Source organism: Psammomys obesus, unplaced genomic scaffold (genome assembly GCF_907164565.1).
Source record: "Psammomys obesus unplaced genomic scaffold, mPsaObe1.curated_primary_1811, whole genome shotgun sequence".
Taxonomy (NCBI): domain Eukaryota; kingdom Metazoa; phylum Chordata; class Mammalia; order Rodentia; family Muridae; genus Psammomys; species Psammomys obesus.
Window position 1 is genome coordinate 5,517,862 of NW_026585689.1, and position 7,663 is coordinate 5,525,524.

Genomic DNA, 7,663 nt, shown 5'->3' on the forward strand with positions numbered 1-7,663 from the left:
TATATATATATATATATATATATTTATTTATTTATTTATTTATTTATTTATATGTGTGTGTGTGTGTGTGTGTGTGTTTTGTAACCTCTCTGCATTTTTTTAAGCCTTTGCACCGGGTCAATATGAGTGGCCTTGAGCACTGGGATATTAAGAGGTGTGTGTGATTACTAGGGCATCGCCTGCCCTACATCATTTCAAGGATATAAGCATCATTAAATTGTATTGATTCCTCGTTGAATTGTCTCTTATAGCCAGAATGTGTAAGATGGTCTTCAAACAAATGGAACAACAAATCACAGTATTCTTTCCAGAAAGGAGTTGACTGTTTTGTGTGTTATCAATCTCTGGCTTAAGCTCTCTTAACATTCTTTTTTGTTGTTGTTTCTTGATTTCTCTCTCTTTCACTCTCTCTGACATGTGGGCGAGTTCTTTATGTATACATTATATCTCTGATGCGTATAGTTTTCCAACATTCTCTATTTAAGAAAAAAACACACATAATGTTTAGGATGGATTTTGAATTAAGCATACCCAATTCCACACATCACCAGGATCGATTGGCAGTATGCATCCTTACAAACAGCATAATATATCAAAATCCTATCAGATAGTCTCATCTGTTGAAGGTTGTCTGGAGTTCTGGTAATATGGCTTAGAACAAATCACTTTAATGATGTTTTTACTTTGCAGCCTTATTATAAGATGATAGGTTTGATTGGCTTTGGGAGGTTTTTGTAAATGCTCTTACAATTCAAAATTAAGTGCTAAATAACACACCAACATTTCTAGATAAATGTTTATTAGGATCCAAGTTTCATTATTTATAGGCTGTATAACCTTGAGAAAATGAATTCATGTCAGTTAGTTTACCTCAGAAGTGAAGATTATTATAAAAGCCAACTTAAAGGAAATTTGAACAAGAATGTATGTAAAAAATTTGGGCCAGGTCTAATGAATATTTTTCAGCTTTGATTGTGCATACACAATGCCTCTGCATTTGTGGATTCTAAGGGCAACTCTCTCCTCTTTCAAAAAAAAAAATCAAGCTGCCTGCTTCTCTAGCCCTGTTGGTCATTATGCCTAGGCATGCTTTCTAGATGTTAGTTTTCATATTTTGGAGAATTCCATGCCTGACTATTTTGTGTTTATATCATTATTTCTACCCACCTGTTTGTTCCTCCAACGCTTCTATCCATCCCTCCAGAAACTCTTTGGTATTCTGATCTCTTTTATACTTTCTATATACGTTATGGTATAATGTATATCTTAGAGGTTCTATTGCTATGAAGAGACAAGATAACAAATCCACAGCAACTCTAATAAGGGAAAACATTTAATTGGGACTTGCTCTTGCTCCCAGTTCAGAATATTAGTCCATTGTCATTATGTTGGAAAATATGGCAACACAAAGGCATACATGGGGCTTTGGAGGTAGCTGAGAGCTCTATATCCTGATCAGAAAGAAGCAAGAAAAGTCTGAGACACACTGTACCTGGCTTGAACATTTGAAACCTCAAAGACTGCCTTCAGTTGTTAAAGTAACTTTCCTTCTCCTTTTTTTGGTTGTCATCTTGAGGCTTACTATTCCTGTTTGATAACCTAGGCCTAATCCTGGCAGCTTCTAGCCTCCATACAATCTACCAGGTCTAGAAAGTTTTCAGCCTCTGAGACTTACTGCTGAATAAGCTCACAATTTTTAAATTTTTTTTTTTTGAACTCTGGATGGCTAGTTCAACTCAGCTGTCTGGTTCAAAACTCCTCTCCAAGATGACTAAATCAAATTGGCTTCTCTCATTTCTGACTGAATTATACTGCTTGGTCTCATACTAGCTCTCAAAAGATGTTGTAATCTTTTGGCTCCTTTTCATTCTCTTGCTTGTTCTATCTTTACCTATGTCTAACATGTTCTCTTTTTAACCTATCTCTGTAAAACTCTCCTGGTAAAACTACCTCTGAATTAGACAAATTGAACTACCTGAACAAAACCCAGAGATTTGCATGCTTCTGTCTTCTAAATGTTGGGATTAGGGGCATGTACCATCATGCCTAGACATAAGCTTCTCTTTACCTGAAACTTGCACACTACCAGGCTTACCTTGAACTCAGAGGTCTACTTGTCTGTCTCCTGGGATTAAAGTTATGTCTGTATTCCAGATCACACAGACCTAGAAGGTCTCTGGATGTGAGACCTTTGAGCCATGTTCTGAATTCAAATTTCTCCACATGTAGTCACATACTTCCTCTAACAAGGCCACACTTCCTAACCGTGCTACTGCCTTTGGGCTAAGCATTCAAATAGATGAGTCTATGGTGACCATTTCTATTCAAACCATCATATCCCACTCACTGGCCCTTATAGGCCTGTAGCCATATCATTATACAAAACACATTTAGTCAAACTTCCAAAGTCTCCATAGTCTAGCATAGTATCAGCACTGTTTAAAAGTACAAAGTTCAAGGTCTCTTCTGAGACTCATGCAGGCTCTTTACTGTAATCCCTTGTAAAATCAAAACCAAAAAAAAAAAAAACAAAACAAAACAAATCACGTATTTTCAACATATAATGGGGCAAAATCTACATTATTGTTCCAAAATCCCAATCATAGATCCCTTCTTCCTTGTCTCCTGATTCCACCCACACTCCATATTTCCCTTCCCCCTCCCCTGTTCTTCAGATAAGGGGAGTACCACCCACTCATCCCAGTTCCTAAGTCTTATCAGGACTGAACTTGTCCTGTTCCCCTGTGACCTGGCAAGGTAACCCCGCTAGGGGTTAGTGATCAGAAAGCAGGCAACTGAGCCCATGTCAGAGATAGTCTCTGCTCCCCTTACTAGGGATTCCTATATGAATTCTGTAACACAATTCTATACATACCTTGAAAGAACAATTCTAAACTTCATATGGAAACACACACACACACACAAAACAAAAAGAAACAAACAGAATAGCAAAAACAGTCCTATAAAATAAAAGAACTTCTAGAGGTATTTTTAATCCTGACTTCAAGCTATACTACAGAGCAATAGTAATAAAAACTGTGTGGTACTGGCATACAAGTAGACTAGTTGATCAAAGGAATTAAATCAAATCAAAGACCCAGAAATAAACCCATATGCCTACCAACACTTGTTTTATTGTCAAAGAAGTCAAAACCTTGCAATGAAAAAGAAAGAAAGAGACAAACAGAGAAACAAAGAAACAAAGAAAGAAAGCCTCTTCAACAAATGGTGCTGGTCTAACTGGATGTATACATGTAGAAAAATGCAAATAAATGTATATTTATCACTCTGCAGAAAACTGAAGTCCAAGTGGATCAAAGACTTCAACATAAAACCAGATACAATAAATCTATTAGAAGAGAAAGTGAGAAAGAGCCTTGAACTCATTGTCACAGGAGACAACATCCTGAACACAACACTAACAGCTCAGGCTCTAAGATGAACAAATAATAAATGAAACCTCTGAGAACTAAACAGCTTCTGTAAGGCAAAGAACACTGTCAACAGAATTAAACAGTAGTTTACTCATTGGAAAAATATCACCAATCTTACATCTAACAAAGGACTAATATTCAAAATATGTAAGGAACTCAAGAAATTAAAACACCAACAAACCAAATAATCCAATTAAAAATGGGGTACCGACAGTCTATACTGCAGAAGCTTTCAGAGGCCCTCTGTGGCAGGTTTCAAGGTTGTTTCCTGTTTTCTTCTGGCTTTCAGAGGCCCTCTGTAGCAGGTTCCGAGGTTGTTTCCTATTTTCTTTTTCTTCTGATGTCCATCCTCTTTGCCTTTCAAGATGGGGATTGAACATTTTAGTTAGGGTCCTCTCTTTTGCTTAGTTTGTTTAGATGTACAGATTTTAGTGGGTTTATTCTATGTTGTATGTTTGTATGAGTGAGTATATACCATGCGTGTCTTTTTGCTTCTGGGACAACTCACTCAGGATGATCCTTTCCAGGTCCCACCATTTACCTGCAAATTTCATGATTTCCTTAGATGCTGAGCCTGATGGCCAACTGATGGGCAGAGTGAATGGAATTTTATGTAAGAAGTGGGAAATACTAAGAGCTGGAGGGGACGGGAACTCCACAAGGAGAGCATAGAACAAGATAATTTGAACACAGGGAACTTCCCAGAAAATCATACTCCAACCAAGGACTATTCGTGGAGATGACCTGGAACCCCTGCACAGGTGTAGCCCATGGCAGTTCAGTGTCCAAGTGGGTTACATAGTAATGGGAAGAGGGACTGCCTCTGGCATAATCTGATTGGCCTACTCGTTGATCACTTCCCCCTGAGTGGGGAGCAGCCTTACCAGGCCACAGTAGAGGACAATGCAGCCACTTTTGATGAGAACTGATAGACTCAGATCAGAAAGAAGAGGAGAACCTCCCCTATCAGTGGACTTGGGGAGTGGCATGCATGCAGAAAGGGGAGGGAGGGTGGGATCGGCAGGGGAGGAGGGAGGGACTTATGGGGGGATACAAAATGAATAAAGTGTAATTAATAAAAAAAACCTTAAAAAATGGGGTACCGAGCTAAACAGAATTCTCAACAGAGGAATCTTTAATGACAGACAAGCACTTAAAAAAATATTCAATGTCCTTAATCATCAGGGATGACTCTAAGATTCCATCTTACACCCATCAGAACTGCTAAGATTAACTGCTTTTCTAAGGCAAAGTGCACAGTCCTCCAAACAAAAACATAGCTAAGCCTTTCACAATAGAACCTCAGACCCTGGCAGCTTCTTCTATTGAGGGTTTGTTTCTATTGCTCAAAAGAGATACAATGACCATGAAAACTCTTACTAACAAAGGCATTTAATTGAGACTATCTTATAGTTCAGAGGTTTAATTCATTGTCATCATGGTGGAAAGCATGGTGAGGAAGCTGAGGGTTCTACGTGATCTAATGACAGCAGAAAGAGACTGAGATATACCGATCTTGTGTAACTTGAGCATCTAAAACCTCAAAGCCTGTCCCTACAGACACATTTCCTCTAATAACATTGCAAGTACTTCAACAAGGCCACACCTAACAATGCCACTCCCTATGAAAGTAAATATATATATATAAAGTATATAAGTATATATATATATATCTTGAATTCCACTTAGTGTTGCTTATATATACATGTGTTTAGGATCAACCATGGAAGTGGATAATTCTTCATTTAGGAGTTCGGCTATGGTCATTAAGTATAGTTTATGCAAACATATTGTTGAGAATCCATGGATACACTATCCCTGTCATGTCTGTAAGAAACAGTTTTCTAATCTGACTGAAGGTTCATTCAGTAAGGAAGAACGCATATCTGGTACTGTAAATATAGCCAACTTCATAGCTGCAGAGTTCATGAAAGTTAGAGGAGAAACGACCCTACTATTTTCCTGAAGCAGAATATTTTCTAACTGTATTCTAAATATGTGTTATTGGAGCCACAAATAAGTGTGTGTGTAATCCCTTATCAAATAACATATTTTATTAAGCAGATGGAGGCTTCTACAAAGATCCACAACAGTCATGATTCAGATAATAAGTAACATGAGGTGTCCAGCCACAGCTGGTACATGTGGTGGTTTGAATACGAATGACCCTCATAGACTCATATGGTTGACTGTTTCTGGCCCATAGGGAGTGAAGCTATCAGATGTTGCCTTGTTGGAGTAGTTATGTCTTTACTGGAGGCAGTGTGTTACTCTAGGGTAGGCTTTGGGGTCCTAGAAGCTCAAGTCAGCGGTCTCCTACTGCCTTCAGATCACGATGTTGAACTCTCAGATCCTCTCCAGCATGGCATCCCCTGCAGTCACCATGCTTCTTTGTGGCAATAATGGACTAAACCTCTGAAACTGTAAGCCAGCCTCAGTTAAAAGTTTTCCTTTATAAAAGTTGCTGTGATCATGTTGTCTCTTCATACCAATAAAAACCCTAATTAATACAGTACACTTCCAACACAACCGTCTACCTGAAACTAAGGGAACATTGAGGAAGACAGTGCAAAAAGATTGCAAGAGCCAAAAGATGAGACACCTGCTTCAAGACAGTATTGATGTCATAAATCATGTCAGCTGGTGGCTTAGAGGACAAAACTCTATGTTAAATGTACTTGGCGAAAATCATAGCAGAGTTGAAAACTCTGCCTACTTTTCAGCAGCAGTTTAGGAAGTTTCACTAACTCGGGAAGTGTTTCTTCACAGCTTATTTCTGGGGATTTTCACATCATTTCATAGATGACTTTGTTTTTATTAAGTAGCACCTTTTTCTGTTCAAATTATCCATCTCATTTCTACAGTTTACAACCAAGAACCTACTTGTAATACCAATCTTCAAATGCACTTAGTAAGTATAGCATAATATAATGACATTAAAATATGAGTCTTTAAATGTCGGTAAGGTGGACAATTAGTCCATTGACTTAGATTACATCATTCTCTATTCTTTTGGAATAATTTTCACTTTTGATGATAAGTTTAAAATTTACATATATATATGCACCATAGATTTGGTGAAAGATAGAAGCTGTCCAATTCTTTATAGTTAATATTTGATACCAAAGAAAATGATACTTAAAAGAATCAACAGAGTCCAAACATGATATTTAATTAGGCTTACATATTCTTGATATTATATTTGCCACACCTAGAGGCCATTAGCCTCAGCAGTGTGGAGAGGTGAGCAATGATCTAATGTCATCATTTCCTCTTACTGATATAAACAAGAGGAGCTTTGTGTTTCAAAGTTTGACATTATCTGTATAGTGAAACACAATGTAAAATAAATAAAACACCACTAACTTCTAAAATTATTTTGCGAATTGGGCTGGAGAGATAGCTCAGTGGTTAAAAAATTATACTGCTCTTCTAGGGGATCAGAGTTCCATTTCCAACACGTATATCTCACAGCTCAAAACTGTGAATACAGCTCCAACAGATGCTTCTAGCACCCCAAAACACCTATTCTTGCATACAAACACACACATATAACATATTTTGGAAGAATATAGACTGTTAATAATAATTATGCCTTGCCAAGTGATTCACTTGAGGAATATGTCCCAGTAGTTAATGTGTCTGACATTTTAAAGATTATATTGATTTTTTAATGCTAAAGATGCTGAAATTAGATATTTACTTGCTTGTTTCTTTTTATATTTAAACATGCACATACATCCAGAGAAATTGTAATGTAAATAAGATGTTTCCTTTGCCCAACTTTCAAGTGTCTCTGTATCATAAATGGCATGGATATTAGTAGATTAGACAAACATTCCATAAATATTTCTAAATAGGAAGCCCAAACAGTCTAGTTTGAAAGTTCCCTTTTAAAGCTTTTAGCTTATTCATAAAATTTTAAGAAATTTCATATTGTTAATATTTTTAATGCCATGGAGTAAGACAAGCTAAAAAATCATTTACTTTGACTATCTGAATTGAGAAATGGCTTTGAATGTTGGCAAGGACAGTTTTCAGAAAACTTATCTAGCTTATTTCTACTATAAAAGCCTCTTTAATGTATACACAAAAGTTATCCTGGGATAACAGACATTGGTAAATTATATAAAGGCATGTTTAATTAATTAAATACTCATCTTAGGAATATAGTTTCATTTTCATGATGTGCTGATGAATTGGTTAATCAACAGATGAGGGAAACTTCT